This window comes from Ailuropoda melanoleuca, chromosome 3, assembly GCF_002007445.2.
Source record: "Ailuropoda melanoleuca isolate Jingjing chromosome 3, ASM200744v2, whole genome shotgun sequence".
Classification (NCBI taxonomy): domain Eukaryota; kingdom Metazoa; phylum Chordata; class Mammalia; order Carnivora; family Ursidae; genus Ailuropoda; species Ailuropoda melanoleuca.
Genome location: NC_048220.1, coordinates 47,945,691 through 47,970,361, shown reverse-complemented (window position 1 = coordinate 47,970,361; position 24,671 = coordinate 47,945,691). Strand labels below are relative to the sequence as shown.

Below are 24,671 nucleotides of genomic sequence, written 5' to 3'. Positions count from 1 at the left end.
CATACTTTGGGAGGAAATTATTTAAATTTGTCTTTAAAATGAGGAGGAAATCCACCCTGAGGCTCATTTGCAAAAAGGTTTGTATTGCAGAAATAAGAGGAAACCACAGGAACTGAGGATACAGAACCTGGAAAAGAAAAGGCCTAGGCAGGGAATGCCAGGCCTTCCCATATGTGAGTGGTGGCATGAAGACAAGGGACCTGTCTGTGCCCCCCATAGGGCAGGGCAGAACAGGGAGTAGTATTTGAACTCTATGTGAGGAAGCATTCTTTAATGATTTGAGCTCTGGGGTAGTGATCTTCCAGTCCCCAACAGTTTCAAGTTGAGTCTCGATGGCCAAATGGCAGGATTGTCACAAATGGGCTTCAGTCATATGGATGGGCTCCGATCAGGTGAACTGGAAGCTCTGACCCTGCTGTCTGACCAGATTTGCTCCGCATCCTAATTGTAAGAGGGCACTGGTGAGCCTAGAGGCAGCTGGCACCCGGGATTCTATCTCGGGCCTGGATGTCTTTGTTTTTAAAATTCTTTCCACATCTTTATTGTTGGTGGCAGGTATTTTGGTTCCCAACACCATTCCTCTTTGCTAGCTCCCCTTACAGAGGTTGCAAGAGTTGAGTCCTTGCTTCCCCAGCCTCCCTCCGCAGCCGGAGGTGACCATGTGACCCAGCCCTGGCCCATGAACATAAATGGAGGTTCTGAGGGAGGAAGCTTGTGAGGCCTGTGGGACTCAAGTCCCATCAGGAAATGGAGGCCACACTCAAGCTAACTCAAGGAGGGTTTCACAAAGAAACGATTCACAAAGGCGTGGCAGGAGTATGGAGCCTACAAGGGCCGCACGGTACCCAAGGCTGGTATCACTAGACCCAGAGGACTGAGGAGAAGGAGCAGTTAGCCGACCCAGAAGGAAAGAGCTCTATGGAATGGGCTGCCTGGAGAGGAGCCGTGGCCTTTGGTTTACCAGCAGAGCCAGCCCCAGGCAACTCCATGACCCTGACAACGAGGACGTTTCAGAGGACCTGACAGAATTCTCTGCCCCGCCGGGTACACTGTGTTGGACAGCTCCGTGTGGACTGGAAGGCAGAGGGCCCAGCCCTTCCAGTGAGAGAATCCTGCTGGGTCTGTAGCTATGCTCAGCTGTCTGCCCACCCCTCACTGTTTGTGTCCTTTATTCACAGAGACTGTACTGTGTCCTTGATACCTTTCTACCCAATCACTGAACAACTACACCGTGTGCAGGAACTCATCTTGCCCTCAAGTGGCTTACACTCTGAGCAGATAAACAAGCACACGTACAGAGAAGACTCAGAGGATGTTCAAACATTAAACTTCATGGCAAGAGCCTTACATGCCATAGAAATTAGAGGTAGGTATTGGTCAGTAGGGGCAGTGAGACCAGAGTCAAAATTCCCTTCCCACTGCATACGAGCTGAGTGACATTGGACAGCACTTAATCTTCCTGAGCCTTAACTTTCCTTATCTGTAAAATGGGAAGAAGGACATTCACCTTCATGGGCTGTTTTAAAGATTAGACATTATACACATAAATTACTATATAATGATAACATTCTTATAATATTTATTATATACCAGGTACTGTTACATAGATGAACTCTATGAGGTAGGTACTATTATCATCCTCATTATGTATGTGGGAAACTGAGTCACTAAGGTGTAAATAACTAGCCCAACATCAGTAGCTAATAAGTGGCAGAACCAGAATTTGTACCCAGACAGACTGCTAGAAGCTGTCTTGCCTACTACACCATACTGGCTAACACAGTAGGTGCTTAGCCATCCATCACTGTCCCTACTAGGACCACCATCTTCACCACGACCCCCAGTATCCCCATCACTAGCGTGGGCTAGACTATTTGACAAAGTTTCCATCAAGAGTAGCACCTGGGCCTAAAGGTCAGAGTAAGATAGTTAAGTGAAAAGAAGAGAGGACATGCTAGGGGAAGCAACAGCACAAGCAAAGGTGAGTGTGGCCCCGGACCCAAGAAGGACAGGGCAGCCTTGCCCAGGAGAAGCATGGCATGGCCTGGGGAGCAAGAAAAAAATGCCCAGATCGGTGGGGCTGGGGCCAGACCTCACAAGCACCTGAGAGCCATGCAGAAGCATCTGGACTCGATGATGGCCACGGGGGACGAGGCCAGTGCTTGGGCCAGGCCACGTGACATGCCAGAATAGAAGGCCTGTTTTAGAAAATCAGCTAGAGAGCAGAGAAGCCAGCCCTGGCAGGAAGGCCAGCAAGGACACTGTTGGTAATAATGAGGTCTAAAGGGACGGAAACATGGAACTGGAGAAGTAGGGCAGATGTGTCACTGTGAGGGTGCAAATTTGGTGGAGACAAAGGAGTCAATGAAAGGGAATGAGGACAAAAAATTAAATGCTGCCCCCTAGCTTTACCGGGGATACCCCTGAGAGGACGTACAACAGCATTCCCCAAGGACATACAGCAGCATTCCCCAACTTGCCCTTCCTCAGCTGGTCTCGCTCAGCCGGGCACAGGGCAGCTCGCCAGTCCGCAGAGGAGGGCCACCTGCGGGACGTGTGCTACATGGCCTTGAGGTCTTGTGACACCAGAGTAGAGCATTCTTTCCTCCTCCTGGAAAGCAGACAGAAGCAGCACACTCTGCCCAGGACTCTCTGAAGCCCTTCCAAGAGCTGAGCCGCATACCTGCTGCGACACAAAAAACACACTCTCTCTGAGCATCTCTTGTTAACGATCCTTTGGTTTAGAAATCATGAGAGCTTGCTCTTTTGATACAACCCACATGCCTGCGCATATTTTAATGAAAAATGAGGGGAAACCGTGTCCATGTGCATCCAAATAAGGTAAAAGATGATGGAGAGTAGATGTCACGGTGGCTCTTGATTTCTCCCCGTGGTGAAACAAGAACAGGGTCAGAACATTCCCTACCCTCAGAACCCGACTGCAGGGTCAATTGTTGCAAACTCACAGCTCATCAGCAGACCATACTGCAAAACCTCCCGTAATCTGTCCCTGTCACCAAGTGAGACACCAGCTTGAGTGTTTTGAGACGATTTTGAAGGACTGAATGATCCTACCTTGTGGGGAATACCTGGAATTAAATAAAAGGGAATAAGGAGCAAACACAACACTTTGTTCAGTCACCACTTCTTGACATCCTCTATCCTCATTTCCCTGTGGCCATAGCCCCCTCAGACAGAACTCTCCTCCTGGGATGGCTGAGGCTGGGGAAGCTCCGTCCAACCTGGCAGCAGATTCCAGAGACACAGGCCAACAATGACAAGGGATCTCCACCAGCCGAGAGGCCCTGCCCAGCACAGCAGAGACCCCACCCAGCAGTCTGTTTCCTCCTGAACAACCAAGCCCAGCTCCCGAGGCAAGGAGAAATTAGATGAGTCTGACAAGATTTGTACCATCAGAAAGCAAGTTTTATTTTACCCTCAAGCCCGTGATCTCCTAGGTGTCTGCAAATTGAGGAATTATTTTTACCCAGATGTAGAAATCAAGTTATTCCACTTTGCCTTCCTGCCTGCCCTTCCCACATGGCGTTGGCTTTGGTGGTTAGAGCTGGCTGACCTCTCTAGTGTCTGAACTGAGCTGGAATCTTCTTGCCTGTGCCACTTTCAAACCATGCCAATCCGGGTGAGGGTTTTTGGGGTTTTTTTGGGGGGGGTGTGTTTTTTTACCCTTTCTGGCTCTCAGTTCCCTTATCTGTAAAATACACAGGGTTAGCCTAGGTGGTTTCTATGGTATGAGAGAAAAGAAGGACAAAGGTTTTTAAACACATCTATTTTAATGCAATCTGTTTTGTCTTTTCTCCTCCCTGTTTATAAAAAGGGCAACATCTTATTTCTGTAGATCAAGAACATTTGCCACATTTTGGAAATGTGTGGTCTTTACCAAATGGAGGGAATGAGTAATGGAGGGGAAAAATAAACAGAAAGTACAAGAAATGAAACAGTCTGGTTTGCAGAGACTGAAACACCCAGCCTTTCGCTTCAAAGACCCAGCTTTGCAGACCCCTGGGCTTGGCTCCCGCACTTACACCTGGCTGGTGTACCTCTCAGCCACTGGCCTCTGTGGGAAGCACCATCTGAAGCCCTCTCTCTCTGGCTGTGCCTTCCCTGTGACTTGACACCTTCGGGGTTATGAGCAGAGTCATACTGCAGAGTGTAAGGTCCTATAAGATGACCTTGCTGGGCTTTCTGAGGGACAGGGGGCGGCAGGACAAGAATTCTGCCCTCCTGACCAGCACACATCAATCAACAGTATGACAGAGGGACTTGCAGTAAGTACAAACTTTGTGAGATAATCACCAGCTCTCTAGCAGTTCAGAGGAGGGAGGTCAGGAGAGCCGGCAGAGGCTCAGGGAACACCAGCCATCCCTAACACTCCAGGAGCCGAAAAAGAGAACGTTACCTCCAGCAACCAAACTAGTGGTCTCATTGTTCATTCATGCCTTTCTTCTAGTAAGACTCTCTCATGAGACCTACTATGCTCCAAAAGGGAAGATAAGATGAATAAAACAGGACTCCGCCCTCCCAGACACTCCTTCTGATAGAAAAGCTGACAATTTAATAGATGACGAGAGTTCAAGTACTTTACGTAAGTCTACAGAGATGTGCAGCCGTCGCCATCATCCATTTTTGTCATCATCTCCACAAAACCCTCACTCTCATGTGCAGTTAATCCATTTCCATCCCCAGCCAACCACATGTCTACTTTCTATCCCCACATCTGCCTTGAGCAGACATGACATAAATGCAGTCACACAATGCACAGTCTGGCCTCTTACACGTAGCGTAAAGACTGTGAGGTTCATCCATGCAGTAGCCTGTATCAGCACTTCCCTCCTTTTTAACCAAGTAATATTCCACTGTATGGATACAGCACCTTGGCTACCAGGGCCATCAGACAATTTCTCAGTGGTTCCTACATTCCCCTATTTCTTGGAAACTTCTAAAGTTAATTTGCCTTAGGAAATCATCTCCTGCCACCATGAAGGAGTTTGCTCAATCTGAGTGGAGGTATGATGCTCCCTGCGTGTGTTCTCAGGACAAGGGCTGTGAACCAGACCCAGGGAGAAAATACTACGAAGGAAATGAATACTATGGAATGACCTCCTCACGGAGGGGAGAAGGACGCCAGTCTGGAGCCATTAAAATGAGTTAAGTACTGAGACACAACACTGCCCCTGCCCCCGGGCAGGCTTGCTCTGTCCGCTGGCCTCCCATCAGCTCCGACAAAACAGAAGGGCAGGCCCGAGGGACAAGGAGGCCCGGGGTGCGCCAGAAGCAGGTGCAGACCAGTCTTGCGCAGAGCGCCTAAGGGACTGCCCAGGAAAGAGGCCCTGGGGTGGGCAGGGAGAAGCCCAGCTGTGCCTGCCACAAGGTCCAGGGACCTATCAGCTGTGTGCCTTAGAGGGGCAGGGGACAGTCCAAGGAGTCCCTCCTGTTTCCACTGGTAACTTTCAGGGTATGAAGGGGGTGCAGCTCTCTGTCAGTCTCTCCTGCAGTCCTCTGGGAGAGAGAAATGAGACAGTGTGTGCACAGACATGAGAACAAAGCTGCGGATCACCGCTGATGCTCTGGGCATGACTCTCAGCTCCTGCTGCCCCCGAGGTCCTGGGAAGATGCTCATGCCTCCTTCCATCTCCTAGTCCTGTCTGACCCCTGTCTCCCTAGGCCCATTCTTACTCTCAGTTCCCCCCCTGCCTCCCTGGAAAATTTGCTTTGGATTTTCACAGGCATCCCTCTAGCAAACAGCCAAAGTAAATACCAGGTCGCAGTTCACAGCAGCCCATGTGAATCCGAGCCGCCGAGCCGCAAGGAGCCACGGAGGCTGCCTGGCTCCCTGTCAGCTGCTGAGCCAGGTTCAGGCAGATCAGACAAGAGTTGACTCTGGGCTCCAGGCTCTGGCGCCCAACCCAGGCACTGGAGAACCTCATGCCACTTGGCCTCCTGGTAGGGAGAAGACAGTTCAGCAAGAGGGGAAAGCCACTGTCTGGGCCCTGGCAGCCCCAGCTGCACTGTTCCCCAGCAAGCCAAGCCCCCACCCACACCCCACCCTGTCCAGTTGTTCCTGGGTGTTGGCTGAGCATCTGCTTCTTGACAGCCTGCCCTCCTCACACTAGAGCAAGGTAAGGAGTGGGCAGGAGGGGTTGTCAGTGCCTAGGAGAGGAATCAGAAACAACCAGAAACAGAGACAGTCTAGATTCCTACCCAGAAGGCTTTAGAGATAGCCAGAAGCTAAAAACAGTTAGGCTGGCAAATAAGAAACCAAGCTGACAGGTAGACAAGCTTCCTGAGTTGTGAAACGATGACCATAGTCCCCGGGTTCCCGGAGCACTGAAGGAGAAGGCTGGTGAACGCACCAAATATTTGTTCTCACGTGTTGGAGAGCAACTGGTTAAGCGGGACTGAGGTGGTGGGACCCGGCCCGCTGGGGGCAGGGCAGATAAAGCACCAGCCTCGGGCATCTGTGGGAGAGCTAAATATGGGAACTCCAAACCAGAGCACAGCCTGTCCCCTGCCAGGCAACGCACAGGCGCTGTTTCAATAACAGTGTAGGAACCTTTCCTGCTTCCAGCATTGCAAAGGACCAAGGCGTTCCACACGAGTGGCTCTCCCCTCAAATCGCAAAACGTGATTTTAATAACTTCAAATAATAATCCTCAAATCAACACCGGTGGCTCTTGCCATTAAAAAAAAAGATAGAGAGCAAGAAAAGCATGAAGCCTGTGATCACAACTCATTTATACAACCAGTGAACACAGACCAGGTTCCTATTATGTGCTAGGCACCAGAGTGGTTATATAAATTCCTCAGGCATGAATTGCGCTCTGTAAAAGTTTGTGAGGTGGTAGAGGATATAAGCTCTGTACACGAGCAGCCATAAAACTAAAACAAGAGAGACGATGGCACCTCACAGGAGACTGCTATTAGGAGAGATCTGAACCAAATGCTATGAGGATACATTGATGAGTATATGTCAATGTATTTCCCAGCTCTGTCTACTGGGAGGGCCTAGAAACTCTGACAGCCCAGCAGTCACAAGCATGCCAATGCCCAGATCTTGGTTTCTAAGCAGGATCCATCGATAAATACTAAAATTAATGGGACAAACTTTGAGGGGAAACATACCTTCAAAGTGTTTATCCACAGATTTTCTAACTGTTAGGATGGCTTTAACATATGATCATAAATTCTTTGATAGCCAGCCCTCCGGGAAGTGCTGCTCCATCCCCTTTGGTATAGGCTAGATGTAGACTGAAGTCTGATGAATTGTGTGTGTAAAGAGAAATACAGTAACATTACTGTGGAAATACCTGGAAAATATCAATGTTAACAAAATGATCAAGGTTAACATCACCAGTGATAAATCATGTTGATATCATGTGCCCACTGATATCAGGAGATGACAAGAGCACTTCCCCCTCTGTGATATTTTCCCAAAAATCCATAACCTCAGCCTATAAATGAAAACACACCAGATAAACCTAAATTGAGGGACATTTCATAAAATATCTGACCACTACTCTTCAAAAGCTTCAAAGTCATGAAAGCCAAAGAAAGGCTGAGGAACTGTTGTGGTTTGGAGGAAACTAAGAAGACACGATGACTAAATGTAACATGGTACCCTGGACTGGATCCTGAAACAGAAAAAAGACATAAATGGAAAAACTGGGAAATTAGAATAAAGTCTACAGTTTAGTTCACAGTATTGTATCAATGTCAATTTCTTAGTTCTGATTAAGGGGCTGTGGTTACGCAAGATGCTAGCATAAATGGAAGCTAGGTAAGGAAGGGCATACATTTCTGTAGGTAAGCCAACACAAATCCTGAGCTCACAGCCAAGTGTGCATGTTAGAACACATCCCAAGAAGTACAGCAAAGCCTTTGAGATCAAATCATATAAATCACTGCTCAAGTCCCAGATTACCCCTGAGCGGCGTACACAAGGGGCAGCCCACAAAAGCACAGCGAAGGCCTTGAAAACTGCATGGGCAATGGAACCACCATTCTCAGACTTTGCAGTCTAAACCTTCCTGGCATGATTGCCTACTAAAACAAAATGCTCCACATTCTTTGGAGGATTTTAACATGAGCCAGAGTCTTACTACTTAATGTACAAACTGTCTTGGATATCATCCAAAATTACCCAACATATCAAGAACCAGGAAAATCTGACCAATTCTCAAAGGAAGAGACAATCAACAGATGCCAACTCTAAGATGACCTAGACCTTGGAATTAGCAAACAAAGACCTTAAGGCATCTATTATAATCACTCTCCATGAGGCAAAAGTGAATGCTCTTGAAAGGAATAAAAAGTTCACAACAAAGAGAAACCACAATAAGAGAACTAAATGGAATTTTAGATGAGAAATACACTATCCAAAATAAAAAGTTCACTAGAGAGACTCAAATAATTGGAGTCTGTCTTCAAAAAAGTAAAAAGAGCCAAAAAAAAAAAAAAAGCATTCCTTAACTTGAGGATACATAAATAGAAATTCTCTGATCTAAAGAACAGACAGAAATGCTACCAATTTCTGGCTATTAATTTTGTATCCTGCAACTTTATTGAATTCATTTATTACTAATTCTAGTAGTTCTTTTGTGGAGTCTTTAGGGTTTTCTATGTACAGTATTACGTCATTTGCAAATAGTGACAGTTTAACTTCTTTTTTACCAATATGGATAACTCATTTCTTTTTCTTGTCTGATTGTTGTGGCTAGGACTGCCACTTCTATGTTGAATAAAAGTGGTGAGAGTCGACATCTTTGTCTTATTCCTGATCTTAGAGGAAAAACTTCGTTTTTCACCAATGAGTATAAATGTGGGTTTTATTTTGTTGAGATATGTTTCCTCTCAACCTACTTTGTTGAGAGTTTTTATCGTGAATGGATATTAAATTTTGTCAAATGCTTTTTGTGCATACTGAGATTATTGTATGATTTTTGTCCTTTGTTTTGTTGATACAGTGTATCTTGTCAATTGATTTATGAATAGTGAAGCATTCTTTCATTCCTGAAATAAATCCTACTTAACCTTGGTGAATAATCCTTTTACTGTATTGTTCAATGCAATTTGCTAATATTTTGTTCAGAATTTCTGCATCCATATCCCTCAGGGATATTGGCCTTTAGTTTTCTTTTTTTCTTTTTCTTTTTTTTCCATGGTGTCCATCTGGTTTTGGGATCAGGGTAATGCTGGCCTCACAGAATGTATTTGACAGCTTTCCTTCCTCTTCTCTTTTTTGGAATAGTTTGAAAATAGGTATTAGCTCTTTTTTAAATGGCAGAATTCACCTGTGAATCCTACCATGTGGTCCTAAACTTTTACTTTTTGGTAATTTTTTTTATTACTGATTCAATTTCATTACTAGTAATTGGTCTGTTCAGATTTTCTATTTCTTCCTGATTCAGTTTTGGAAGATTTTATGTTTCTAGGAATTTACTCATTTCTTCTAGGTTGTCCAATTTGTTGGCATATAAATTTTAATAGTATTCTCTTACAATCCCTTGTATTTCTGTGTTGTCAGTTGCTACTGTTCCTCTTTCATTTCTTGATTTTATTTATTTGGGTCTTTCCTCTTTTTCCAACTAAATTTTGTTTATCTTTTCAAATAACCAGCTTGTGGTTTCATTGATTTTTCTACTGTTATTGTAGACTCTACGTCATTTTTTTTCTTCTGTGATCTGTATTATTTCCTTCCTTCTATTCACCTTGTACTTTGTTCTTTTCTTCTAGTTCCTCTAGGTGTAAGGTTAGATTCTGTTTTGAGTTTTTTCTTCTTTCTTGAACTAGGCCTGTAGTGCTATATATTTCCCCTTAGAACTGCTTTCACTACAGCCCAAAGATTTTGGACCATTGTTTTTTCATTTTCATTTATCTCCACGTATTTTCTGATTGCTTCGTTGACCCACTGGTTGTTTAGTATCATGTTGGTTAACCTCCACATGTTTCTGTTTTTTTCCATTTTTTTTTCTTGTGACTGATTTTCAGTTTCATACCATTATGGTTGGAGAAGATGAATAAAGAACTTGCACAACTCAACACCAAAAAAAGAAATAATCCAATTAGAGAATGGGCAGAGGACCTGAATAGACATTTCTCCAAAGAAGACATACAGATGGCCAACAGACACACGAAAAGATGCTCAACATCACTCATCATCAGGGAAATGCAAATCAAAACCACAATGAGATACTACCTTACACCTGTGAGAAGAATGGCTACAATCAAAACTCAAGAAATAACAAGTCTTAGTGAGTATGTGGAGAAAAAAGAACACTAGTGCATTGCTGGTGGGAGTGTAGATTAGTAGGGCCACTATGGAAAACAATATGGAGATTCCTCAACAAATTAAAAATAGAAATATCATATGACCTAATAATTCTACTAGTGAGTATTAACTCAAAGAAATAAAAAACACTAATTTGAAAAGATATATGCGCCCTTATGTTTAATGCAACATTATTTACAATACCCAAGATGTGGATTTATCCATAAGTGTTTATCAATAGACAAATGGATAAAGAAGATGGTATGTATGTGTGTGTGTGTGTGTATATATATATATATATATATATGAGGAATATTATGCAGTCATTAAAAAGAGATTGTGGTTTGTACAACAACATGGATGGACCTAGAGGGTATTATGCTAAGTGAAATAATCAGATTGAGAAAGACAAATACCATAGGATTTAACTTATATGTGGAATTTAAAAAACAAAGCCAATGAATAAACAAAAAGCAGAATGAGACCTATAAATACAGAGAACAAACTGATGGTTGCCAGGGAGGGGGTGGAGGGATGGGCAAAATGGATGATGGGTAGGGAGAGATACAGGCTTCCAATTATGACATGAATAATAGAAATAAAAGGCACAGCATAGGGAATACAGGCAATGATATCATAATAGCAATGTATCATGACAGACGGTAACTACACTTGTGGTGAGCATAGCACAGAGAAGTTGATGACTATGTAGAACCCTGAAACTCACGTAACACTGTCCCTCAACTGCACTCAAATAAAATGAAAATTAAAAAATGAAGGGGCACCTGGGTGCCTTAGGTGGTTAAGTGTCTAATCTTTATTTTGGCTCAGGTCATGCTCTCAGGGTCATGAGACTGGGCCCCATATGGGGCTCCATGCCGGGTGTGGAGCCTACTTAGAATTCTCTTTCTCTTTCTCCCTCTCCTCCTCCTCCACGGCACTCACATGTGTGCACGTGCATGCTCTCTCTCCAAAAAAATTTTTAAAAATTAAGAAATAAAACAAACAAAAAGAACAGACAGAAAATAGGTTGAAAAACTAACAGAGCCTCAGAACCTGGGGAACAATATAAAAAGGTGTAACATCCATGTGCTCAGAGCCCCTGAGGAGAAGAAAAAGATATCGGAATGGAAAAAAGTTTTTGAAGAAATAATGACAATATATTTCCCAAATTCAGTGAAAGACATAAATTTACAGATGCAAGAAACTCAGGGAACATCAAACAGGACAAATCCAAATGAAACCATCATAATCTAACCAAAAAAAACCAAAGGAAATAAAGAAATCTTGAAAGCAGACAGAGACAAATGACATGTTCCAAGCAGGAGAATAAAAATTTCCCTGCAGATTTCTGACAGCAAACATGCAGACCAGAAAGAGAAGAACTGTCAACTCAGAATTCTACATCCCAAGAAAATATCCTTCAGGAATGAAATACAGATATTCTCAGATAAAGGAAAACTAAAGGCTTTCACTGCCAACAGACTTGCTCTGAAATAAATGGTAAAGGAAGTTCTTCAAATAGAAGGAAATGATCCCAGAGGAAAATTAGAACTTCAGAGAAGGAAGAGCAACAGAAATGGTAAACATCTGAATAAACATAATAAACTACTTTTTTCCTCTTAGGTTTTCAAAACATGTATGACTATTAAAAGCCAAAATTATAATATCATTGGGGAGTGGGGGCTCTTAACGTATGTAGATTTAACATTTATGACATATATAACATAAAGGAGGAAGGGTAAAGGAGCATATATAGTTGTGAGGTTTTTACATTCTATTTGAAATGGTCAAATCTTCAACTTAAGTACAATGTGGAAAGTTAGGTATGCATAGTGTAATCCCTAGAGCAACCACCAGAAATAAATACGAGGAGATCTAACCATGAGCAGGGCTGCCTGACCCCTTACCAGGTCTGACCTAGACAGTTCTCCTATCGGAGGCTACGGTAGGCTATGGGGAGTGACTGTCCCCATGGCTCCCCCAAACCATCATTCTGGGCTCAATGAGAAGCTCCTCTCACTGCTTCATTTTCTAATTTCCCCCATAACTGTGCAACAGTGGTTGTTCATAATTCAATCCACGTCCCAATGTTGTAAGGCAAGGGAGAATGTGAGTAAATTCAGGCCCTTCCAGTCCTGTTCTCTGATCTTGCAGATGAAGAGACTGACCGCAGACAAGGAAAGTTATTACTTGCTCAAGACCCCACAGCAAGCCACTGTTAGAGCCAGGCCTGGAGCCACATCTACGAATATCGGACACACCACTGAAAAACTAGAGCTCTGGGGCTCCTTCTCCAGCTACCAGAGAGCAAGGTTTTATGTCTGGCTGTCCTCCAGGACTATTAATAACTGACAAACATGCAGACTTTCTATACATGAAGCACTGTTCTGTTTGCCTATCTATCTATATCTATCTATCTCCTATCTATTTATTTATCCACACTAAATCCTCACATTTCCTCCCTTGAGGTAGACACTATTATTCTCCCTGTTTTATAGAAAGAGAAACTAAAACATTGAGGAATTAAGAAACTTGCCCAAGATTATGCATCTAATAGGTGTTGGCTCTGGATCTGAACCCAGATCTGGGTATAGCATGTGAGTTCTGAATTGTTACTGTCCTCCCCTCAGGAAGACCAATTCAGAACAGAACTCTCTAAGACAGTCCATGATCCAGAAGAAAATGCACCCTGGCTGCCCCGACCCACATCCCACACCCCCAGGAGCATTTTTAGCCAGGCGAAATCTGGTTAAAAGGTATATGGAGGGCAGCTCTGAAGGAAATAAGTGAGAAGTAGGAGCTGACAAGAGGTGCCAGCAGCCTGAAAGGCGGGTGAAGAGAGGCACTGGCACTGTTACTAGGCAACCTACCTCATGCCTCCCAACCTCTTGGGACTGGAGAGTTTCCCCCAGGCTCCTCCGTTCTTTCCTAGCAGCAGCTGATGACACCAGCTCCTCCTTCCCTTCCCGCTGAGTCACTGCTGTCACCAGGCATATAGTGAGGACAGCCTGGAGCTGCCTCCCAAGATCCCCAGTAGGGGCCAGATAAGGAGCCTCTAGTCATGCTGGAGTCTACCGTCACTCCCTGGTCAAGTCCAGTCCCTTGTGACCACCAGGGAAGGGGGGCCCCAACCAAAAAGGGCATTCTGCCAAACATCAGCAAATCACTCCACAGCTCAGGCTCAGTCTGACGAGGGAGCCGTCAGTGACTGGCAGCTTGCTGGTGGGGTGAAGAGGGTTCTCCTCGTCCTGTTTCCCTTTTGCTTTCCTCAAAGGTATTTGCTTCACTAGTGGTTCTGTCCAGGGATCCACAGTGTGGCTGCTGGGGGGCCTCACAAATGTGTCCCTCAAGCTCCCTGGGAAGTCTAAGAGGAAGCAGATGACTCACACTGCTCTCTGTACTCCTTGTCCGATTTAAGTGATTCTTTGGAGGTGAAAGGCTATTTTCACAGCCAACTATGAAAAGCCAAAAAGAAAATGAGATCATCATGACCCAGCAAAGAGGGGCAGACTCTACTTCCACCCCCAGGAAAGCCACTGAATGCCACTGAGCACTCAGTACTTTCTCTGCCAACAAGCCCTCTCGTGTTGCTGTGATTCATGGTCCAGTCTCCCCGCAGTGGCTTCTCTTAGCACCACCTTCCTCTCCCAGAGACATAATGGAGAGGCCACTCTTTCCCACCACACTGCCCCATTCAGCTCACAAGCCATTCAGCCAACGTTTAAAATATCAAATCGTACCATTTTCAGTAAACAGCCTCACTGGGTACCTTGTAGAGTTTAGATTCCTGACTTCCACAACCCGTGTGTGTAACATGCTAGAAATCACTCCCTATAAAGTTAGTATCATTAGGAAACATGCCAATTTTTTTTTTTAACACAGGAAGAACTAAGTAGGGAAGACAAGGAAAAAACCCCTACCTTAAGTGCCTCTTCATTACAAATTGCTCAAATACCACTTTGTAAAGGTGTTAGGCTGAGTCTTCATCCCAACCAGGTCTGGAAGGCACTGAGAAGCCCACAGTTGTTTTCTGTTGAAAATAAAAGTACCCTTCAGTCACACTCGAACATTTTCTCCCAGCCATTTCCAAAGTAGGACTCCAATGCCAGGGTTACTGGGAAATACTAAGGGGGTGTCAAATCCACTTCCCACCAACTTTTTTTAGGACATCATAGAGTGGAATCCAGAGCTCTTCTGAGGGTCCTCCAAGGAAGGAGGAGACGTGTAGGTAGAGGAGGCAGAGGACAAGGCACGTGACCTTCACAACTGTAGACTTCTCCCACTTGATACAGGAGGAAGTTGTGTTTCTAACGTATTGTCAATTTTCCAGAAACCAACAAGTGACTGTGTGCCCTTCCCCCAGCCTGGGATCCCAGATTTAGACACCTGCCCCAAGAAAGCTGGGGTCATTTTCACGAGTGTATCAGTGTAGCTCCCAGGGGGGAGCAAGCAGATAGCTCATTATTATTCCATCCTTCTGGCAAGACACAAAAAAGGCTAGTTTGTCTCGGTGAATGAAGCTTTCCTAAAGAAGGACAAAGATCTTCTTCAGTTCGTCCTCAGACCTTGTCCTCTATCCTCACCTCACAAGTGAGGCATGGAGGACTGAATAAACGCGAATGGATGAAAGGGTCGTTCCTGACTCCCACACCCATAGCAGAAACCAAAGCAGAAGGAAGGAAAGAATAATATGAGTATGTGCTCTTAGGAACCCTTGTCTACAAGCTAACAGATGACAACCGGGCCCTGGAATTGATCTGTTCCCAAAAGAGATTTGTCCAATTGTGTCCCCATATAAACCCTCGGGTTCCTCACTGTCCATATATCACAGTTACAACAGGTACTGCCATATGATCATCTCCTCCAGATAACCGGGAGAAGCAGCAACATTTCCTGCTATGTCTACCTTTCTTCCTGGTGTTGATGTCGGGACTGAGAAAGTGAAATGAGCAGAAGGAAAATTTCTTTTTTGGAAATTAATAAAAATAATATTGTTCCAGTTACTCTTGCTAAATAAGAAGCTGTCCCCCAAATTCAATGGTTTCAAATGACACTGATCATTGATTTCTGCCCATGACTCTGTAATTTGGACAGGATTCAGTGAAGCCAGCTCATTTCTCTCCATTCAGTATCAACTGGGCAGCTTCACCAGAACTGGAGGTTCTACTCCTACATGACTCATTCAGATGTCTGGCAAGGTTCACACAGTCTGTCTGTTCCTCCTCAAGTGGCCCTTTCCATGGGGTGACTTGGGCTTCCTGACAGCGTGGAGGCTGGGTTCTCAGTGTGAGCATCCCAAGAGAAGCAAGCCAAAGCGGTATCGCTTTCTTATGGCCTAGCCTCAGAAGTCACAAAGTATCACTCCCTGCAGAGCCACAGGTCCACCCACATTCCTGAAAAAACAGACCCACCTGTTGTGGACAGGGGATTACTATTGCACCAGAAGAAGAGCACATTGAATAAAAAGCACTACAGCAGCCATTTTGGGGAAAGACAACCTGCCATAAAAATGAACTACAACTAATATACAATGATTCCTTACTATATTCTACGCTCTGGGGTAAAGTGTTTAATACAAATTCTCATTTTAAATCTCACAACAAGCCTATGAAGCGGGTATTAGCCTTGTCCCATGTTATAGATGAGGAAACTGAGGCCTAGAAGGAAATGAAGTAATTTCTCAGCTTGAAAGTGGCAGAGCTGGGCTCTGAATCCAGCCCACTTGGGTCAAGTAGTAGGACTCACAACCACTGGACCGCAAACCTTTCAGAACTGATGGCTAGCCTTGGTTGGGACTCTTTAAAGCCATACAATGGAAAGAGAACAGACCTTGGGCATGGGAGCCAAGATTTTAGCTCCAGCTCTGCTACTCATAAATACAGGGGCCATTTATTACATGTCACATGCTATGTGAAGCACTTTACATGCATTATCTCACGTATTCCTTAAAATGATACTGTAAGGGAGTTATTACATGATGCCCATTAAACAAGTAAAAAAATAATAATAAATAAAGGCTCTTAAAGGTGAAGTAACTTGTCAAAGCTGCACAGATATTAACTTACTGAACTGGGATTTAAAACTATTCTGTCTTACCCCAAGGCTCTTACTCATCTTGATCCAAGGCCGGAGTCTCTGGACAAGTCTCTTTACTCTCTGAGCCCCAAATCCCTCACCTGTAAGAGCAGAAAGCTATGAAATGCTGTTGGCTCCAATGGGTGGCCCTGGGCACAGAGGCCTGCTGTTAAATCCCTTTCAGGCATGGTTGCCCACCCTCAGCACCACTGATATTTTGGGCTGGACAAATCTTTGTTATGGGGGCCATCCTGCACCATATAGGAATTTTAGCAGCATCCCTGGCCTCTGCCCACTGGATGCCAAATGGACCTCCTTCCCCATGATGTGACAACTAAAAATGTCTCCAGACATTGCAAATACCTCAGGGGGGGATGATCTTTCTCTGCCCCTCCCCCTTCCCCCCCACTGAGACCTCTGCATTAAGGTAATACTATCGTGGCCTCGAAGTAAATCCTTACAGAGGTCCTGGTGGTCAGCATCTCCTTCCCCAGAGGTCCCTCTCCTCTTACTGGTAACATCACCAGCTGGGAAGATCAAGGCAGGATCTGGATGGTATAACAAACTCACTTTTTTCCTTTTTTTGGGCCATTCCTTCACGTCAGATTCTTACCGACTCAGAAATCGGTGGCACTTCAGATGCTAGCAGTTGCCAAATGCCAGAGGAAAACACAAATGGGCCCTTTTTCCCTCCATCCGTTCTCTCGCCAGCTCTCTTTCTTTCTTCTATTCTCCCCACACACCACGTCTCTTCTTCATCAGACCTTTGGCTGAGCAGGGGAGATGCTGTTGCCAGGAAATCGCCTGCATTCTTGGGCACACTGCTTCCTAGCAGGCCCTTCCTCTGAGTGGAGCCTGAGCAGAGCCAAACACCCATCCCCCAGCTCCAGGCCGGCGGGCTCCAAGGGTCCAAGCTAAAAATGGATGATGCTAGGCATTGCCTTCAAGAGGTCCTTGAGCCTGCGGAGGGACCCACCTCCCTCCCCCATGCCCTCAGACTCTACTTGCAGAAGCACTCCTGCTGTTAACACTGAGCGAGCCCCCCAAAGGAAATACCTGGGGAGAGTCACAGGACCCTGTTCCTCCAAAACAGAGAGCACTAGACAGGGAGACACAAGAAAGGAAACACCTCGCCAGCAGCCCACAGCCTCTACCTGAGTTCTCACCAGCTCACAAGGCATTGCGGATGCACCCACAGGTCAGAAGTTTTTGCGCTTAGAGCTTGACAGCTTCTACCCTTGGGTCCCACATCTACTGCTGTGAGAATGAAACCAACTCTCCTTCTGTATGGGAGCCCATCAAAACATCTGATGCATTATCATGTCTCTCAGTTCTTCACTTCCACAGACTAAATAGCCAAATATCACACAGACTGAATATCAATCCTGGGATATGACTTGCAAACACAGCACTAGCCTGGACATGTATCTTTGCCAGTGTCCCTCTAAAAGAAATATACTTAGAATGAAAATCTATCTATCTATCTATCTATATATATATATATATATATATATATTTATATTTATATTTATTTATTTATTTTTACCATTCCTCTATTGCAATTAATTCCAGCAGCCTATGTGATAAACAGCCCAGATGAGTAAATTTTTGCAAGCCTCAGCTCATCCTATGACATAATTGCCCTTATAAAATTCCTTCAGGTTTGTGTCATCATTGGGACATTAGGATTTGTCCCCATGTCCTTCACTGATGGGATAATTACTTCTCTTAATACTGAGTCTATATTTTTATGAACACAGCTGATAAAGACATTAGCTTCCTGGTAGGCACATCATATCTGTGACCCCACAGTGAGCTTATAGTTAATGGAAGCATTAAGGTGATTTTCACATTAACTCCTGTTAATGTGGTCAATGGTCAAAAGGCCAGGCATGTGCAGTTGATTTTTTTTTTTAACTTAAGGACCAGACTTTACATTTGTCTCTGCTGAGTGTTACCTCCTTTGCTTCTGTATTTGTGAATCTCAGTTTCCCCTTCCAATATATTCATATCCAAGATCTATATAATCAGTATACTTGAAAATCCAACCTTCTGTGACTTCACACATAATTCATGTTTTATTAATATTTTAATAAAAATATTGACTAGGATGGCCGTCAATTTTTATCTATCAGAGATATGTGTCCGTAAAAGCAGTCTTAGGCACGATCACCCAGGCAGCTAGGCATTCATCTAAGCTTAGGACCAGCGAGCCATCATTTAAATCTTTGATACTGGAAGTAAGAACTGAGCTAGGAAAGCTGGCTGAGACATCAGAGTGTGGACTGGTTAGGCAGTGGCAGCCTGTTTGAGAAGGTGGAGTCAAATGGGAAACTGAAGTTAGAGACACGGAGCTGAACGCACAATGCAAACCAAGGAGACAGGACGGATCTCAGCGCCAGGATCTGCAGCCAGATGGAAACTTGTCCCCATGGCAACTTCTATGGAATACACAGTAATGATGTGAATCTACATGCAGTAAAAGAGGAATGGAGAGCAAGAGAAACCACCTGGGTCCAGAGGCTGATCTAAGTGGTTGGATTTCTGAAAAGGCCTCTTTCCAAGGGTGGGCCTTGGAAAAAAGGCCTCTTTCCTTAAAAGTGGCTTACTGAGCAGATGCTCACAGTACAAGAATCTGATCTACATTATGTATTTCTGCAGAGCCTGTGCCAGCCCCTGGTGACCACCACTCTTTTCTCTAAGTTTTGCCAAATTGTCTGATTTGTTATCTCTCCTAGGATTTTGCAGGGGGTTAACATCTGTGGTTTCTATAAACAAGCACCAGGAAAAAACAGCTTTTCTTGCCTGTAGTCATTCGGCACCTCTTTCTCTTTAAAGAGAACCAAGAACAGGTTTGTGACTCCAAAGCCAATTTTTGGAGCCCCGTGATATGACTCAACTGGTCCTAAAAGTTGCATTCACTTTGTGCCGGTAGGGTCTTCTTTCCCAACCCCTCTCCTATCTTTGGACGGTGTTTCCTCTAAGTCATGTTTATTCTGCAAATTTTCAGCTTGGAGATCCTTGTCCCTGCAGAAGCAGGGAAGAAAAACAGGAAATAAGCAGTGCTGCTTGCCCTGTCATCTCTCAACATTACATCATCCGCTCCTGGCCTTCATTTCTTCATTGTTTTGATCACTGTGTAGCTTCCAAAAAGCCCTTGCTTTGCCCTCAGCATTTTCCATGAACCTCAGCTTGCTCTGGGATCTCACCTTTCTGGCATGATCTCTTCAGGTTTAGGTCACTCCTTTGAGTTTGTCTTTGACTATATGCCCATTTTATCTTTAACAGAATAATGTATCACCACTAATATTTTATTTAGCAGCCTCTTCCGTCTCTCCTAACGGAGGCATTTTCCGTCTTAGAGCGTCTGGCTATGAGATCTTACCTCTGTTTTTCTGGCTTTAGCGCTGAGCCTTCATAAGCCCAGGCCATATACTCACAGTGCAGTTCTAGAAGGGCAGAGAACCAAAGAGCATGGCTTATAAAAAATATCCCAACCCCAAAGGGTTGTGAGACTTCAAAACACAAAACAATAAAGGAAGATCGGAGTAACTAGGAAAATTAAGGTACTTAAAAACTCAAATTTCCCTGACCACCTGGACTGTTTGTGAAAAATGCAGACTCTTGGCCTCACCGTGGACCCCCTAAATCACTAGGTGGAAGCCAAGGCATTCTTTTTCTTTTCTTTTCTCTCTTTTTTTCTTTTAGAGAGGGAGAGGAGGGTGAAGGTGCAGAGGGAGAGAGAAAGAATCTTAAAGAGGCTCCATGCCCAGCACAGTGCCCAATGTGGCATCATCTCACAACCCTGAGATCATGACCTGAGCCAAAACTAAGTGTCCGACACTTGATCAATTGAGCCACACAGGCGCCCACCAAGGCATTCATTTTTAAACAATTTCTTCAGATGTTTCTTATGTACACCACAGTTGGACAATCACTTCATTGGAAGTCAAAGAAAGAAGAATAAAGTAAGCTTTGATGTTTGAAATGTATAGCAAATCAAAGCCTACCCATTTCTCTGCATACCCACATCACTATGAATTGAAACTCTACTAATTTCGAAGGGATATTTCAGCCTGTGTCAGAAGGAGTTGAACACTGGAAGAAAAAAGACCCTTACTTGAGTATTAAAAGAGAAAGTTGTAGCGCCCAATTACAGAACTAAAATTTCATGCTGACATTAGAATAGTCATTCTTACATTATTGGTCTTCTTAAATCATCCCCATTCAGTTAGACAAGAACTTGGTACGCACAAACTCTAATAAATATCAGGGCATTGGATAGTAGAAACACATGAGTTTGGAGCCTGGGAGACCTTCACTGAAGTACTGTCTTTCACTTAATAGTTGAGTTATTCAAGGTGCTTACCTACAAATGCAAAATGGGGATAATAAGACTAATGCTGAGTTTTGAGAGTAAGAAATATATCAATGAGTAAATAATATAGCTGCAAAGCACCTACCGCGTATCAATTGTTCAACCTAGATTCCTTTCTCTTCTTTCCTTAAAGATATATGCCCAGATAGGAACTATTCTTCCCATTCCATGGAGAATTCTTTAAAAAATTTCACATCCAATTTAGTGCAGTATGAAACTGCTGCAAACAGTCAAAAGTTCCAGAACAAAATGGACTGAATATGCCTTAAGTGGAGTTCTAATTTAAGATTGTATTCACGCAACTAATGAAGCATCGAACTTTACATCGCAATCCGGGGATGTACTGTATGATGATTAACATAATATAATAAAAAATCATTAAAAAAAAAAAAAGAAAAAAAATAAGACTTGTATTCACTTAATTATTCATTACCTGTTCAAATTTATTGTTGTCATATCATAACTTCAGAGAGAGTTTTCCTAATAAGGACCTACAAATTAGGAATCTCTGTTTTACAATGCATCTTGGAATTCTCTTCATGAGAAAATATTTTTGGAATATGAAGGCTATGGGATTTTGGAATTCTCCCTCAGACAAATTCCTTTCTTTTGAAATAACATTTAATCTTTGTAACTACAGTCTGAGTCCTGGGAGACTATATCTATAATTATGGTTCTGTTCTTTTTGACTAACAAAACTGACCCATTGACAATCCAGGGCCTTCTCTGTCCATCTACACATCTATTTATGAGCTACATAACATCTAGTTTACTTGATGGATCCTTCCCTCAACTCCAACAAACCCATAATATACCTCCTGACTCCTGTTTCCAGATTGCCAGAACTTTTCTCACATCCCTTATGGGGAAGCCTTCCTACATTTAGGAAACCCAGTAAGGAGTTTTGGATTATGGTCACATCTTGTATTTACATAATATTTACATAATGACTTCTTTGATGGTAAGCCCTTAGAATAGAATCCCAGAATGGAGCTTGCAGCCAAGCCCTTTTGTATGAAAAACAAGGCCTGGAATGTAACTTTTTCAGTGCCTGTTGCTGGAGGGATGGCTAATGAAGTGACACATAGTTAAGGAAGTATCAAGGTGCTAAGTGTGGAACTTTTTTTCAGACTCCAAGCAAGACATGACATTCTTTTTCAAAGTGAAAGCTTAAAACTTTATTCTTATCACTACTGCACAGAGAGGGCAGCCAGAGGGCTCTGGTAAGTGAGTCATTTTCATTAACAGTCAACCACTTTACCAACAGGTAAAGGAAGCAGCCAACATTTGCCGGGAACATTGGCGAAAAGCGGAGCTGTCTGGAAACATTCATTAGTAAGATTCACTATATAAAGCAAGTTTACATGAAAAGAAAGGGAAGCTGGTGGGGGGGGGGAAGGAAGGAAGAAAGGGAAGGGAAGGGGAAGACAGAAAGGAGAGAGAGAAAGGAAGGGAGACGNGTTAGTAAGATTCACTATATAAAGCAAGTTTACATGAAAAGAAAGGGAAGCTGGTGGGGGGGGGAAGGAAGGAAGAAAGGGAAGGGAAGGGGAAGACAGAAAGGAGAGAGAGAAAGGAAGGGAGACGGGGAGGTAGGATACAGGTGCCAGCTGGTTCTGGCCTGGGGACAAGAGCAACAGGGACCCACAGAAGAGGAGGCAGATTACCTCAGAGCAGACTTCTTCCTCAACCTCATTTGTTAAGGGTGATAGAATGTTCTGTGGTGAGCAGGAACTGGAGACTGATATGGAAACTCATTGCATGTTCTTTAAAGTTCTTGCAACTAACCATGTGTGCCAAATTATATCTAATTTCTAGTAATGATTTCAGTCATTCCTAATATGCTTTATTTTCACGAAACCTTTTGAGTATGTTCAAAGGAAGGTACATGGCTAGGTGAACACTACTTGTTAACAGTTAAGGTTCTGATGGCAAGAACAGTAAAATCCAAGTAATCTGAGCCCTCCCACATCCATTCTCAAAATTCTGTCTTAACAAGGCTTACTTCCCAAGAAGTCTTAGAAAATAAAAAGCAGAAGTGATCCATAAAATCAATAGAAGCTCCTAGATGTACATTTTGGTTAGTGGGGTCCCTCAACAACATTTATACTGCAACTCTTTTACTTAATTCAGGAATTTCAAATAGGAAATAGGAAGCAAGAAAGAAGTATTAGTCAGGGAAGGTGGTAATCAAGACAGTGCTAGGCATTTGGAACTAGCTGCTTTAACAAATAAGAAAATACAAAATGGTTCAAACACGACAGAGGTTTATTTATCTCAAAGCAAATAAGGTGGGCATTCCTCCTCAGTGGAGGCTGGCTTGTCTCCATTTCAGCCGTCATTCAAAGTCTCAGACCAACAGTAACTCTGCCACCTTCATTATATGATTTCTAAGGTCATCATAGCCATCTCTAACCCAAGGTACAGAGCATGGAGAAGTGTTTATGGGAGGGATCTGTAGACCAGTCCTAGAAATGCGACATATGACTTCTGTTCACATTCAGTTGGCTAGAATTTAGTTGCATGGCATCACCAAATTGCAAGGGAGGCTGGGGAATATGGTCTTAGCTGAATGCCCAGGAATATGAGGAAACAAGTCAGTCAACAGTTAGCAGTCTCTGACACAGAAGATATATATATTTATACCCCCTATTCCTCCTCAAATCTAGAATAACAATGCTTCATTTCCAGGGCCATTACAGAAAGTCAAAAGATGGTTATGTTTATTACAATAGGAATAGAGTAAGGGCTACTGTTTACTGAACACTTACTGTGTTCTAGGACCCATATTAAATTCACATATTATCTCATTTAATCCTCAGACTTTGCAGATAAGATGACAGACTGAGAGAGGACAAGTGACCTGTCCAATGTCTCACAGACACTCAGTGGCAGCTGGGATCTGAATGCAGGCTGTCTAACTCTGATGGTCAAGCCCTTTACTGCCTCATTCATCATCACATCACAGAAGGACCAAAATGTAAATTGCAATCTGTTCCAAAGTTAAGCCAGGGTTCTGCTATTTTCAACATCAGGAAAAGAAAGAAATGATCTTCAGATTTTGAAAATCCACACGTGGATGAACTTGAAATAGAAAATCAGTAAAGCCTTTGGCCAAGTTTAGAAATCCCTCGAACTCCTTGGATTCTGCCACTGAAACCTTGCTTGAGCCTTTCTGGTTTATTTTTAGTTTTTACCAGGCACCATTTCCTGGATCAGCGAAGCAGGTTTAAATATTCTTATAAGTATTTTGGACATAAGTGAGATTTTTTTTTAACTGAATGTGAAAGAAATGCAGAGAATGATGGGATGAGCATATCTAAAATAAATAAGTGCCAAACACTTCAGCAGTGAATAGGACGTATCTACCAAAGCCTGTTGGGCCTTACTGTGGCTAGCCTTCCTGAAACCTCACTTGTTCCTCCAATCTACTGTCCTCCCTGAGCCTGGAACCTGAAGACCCTATGATTTACTTAGCGCCTTTTCCCAAAACTGCTTGAAACCCTAACAGGATAATGCAGGTCCCCAAACTCTGCAAATACTTTTGTAATCTTCGTGGTTTGACCTTAACTTCCCATACGGAATTCAACACCTAGTTGATCACTTGGGCCAAAATCAGGAGATGGGAGCAGAGATCCACACCAGAAATTCCAGGCAAGTTGGATTAGTGAATTGTGCTCACCACTTTCCACAGGTAGTAACTTTGGGTACCTGTTGGGCTAGGCATACTCTCAGGTTTATGTTCAACATGTCTTCGTGGTTGGTGGTCCAAATGTAAGACCATCTGTCCTCCTACCACACACCTGCTGGTGAGCACCTTGCTCCCCTTTTGAGGCTTTTGGAAAAAGGGTCACCCTCCACCCCTCCTGTGAGTCTTCCAGCCTCAGCCTCGCTAGCTACATGTATTAACATGCATCATGCCATGAGTCA

At 43.7% G+C, this 24,671-nt stretch overlaps 1 long non-coding RNA gene across 1 annotated transcript in view; it reads right to left on the bottom strand.

Annotated features, from left to right (window-relative positions):
- The window catches only part of LOC109489971, a 65,560-nt gene extending 52,304 nt beyond the window's left edge, over window positions 1-13,256 (bottom strand). Inside the window, exon 1 of the long non-coding RNA XR_002143139.2 lies at window positions 13,159-13,256. This is a non-coding gene — a long non-coding RNA (uncharacterized LOC109489971). The remainder of the gene's footprint in view (window positions 1-13,158) is intronic.
- Between the last annotated feature and the right edge of the window lie 11,415 nt (window positions 13,257-24,671).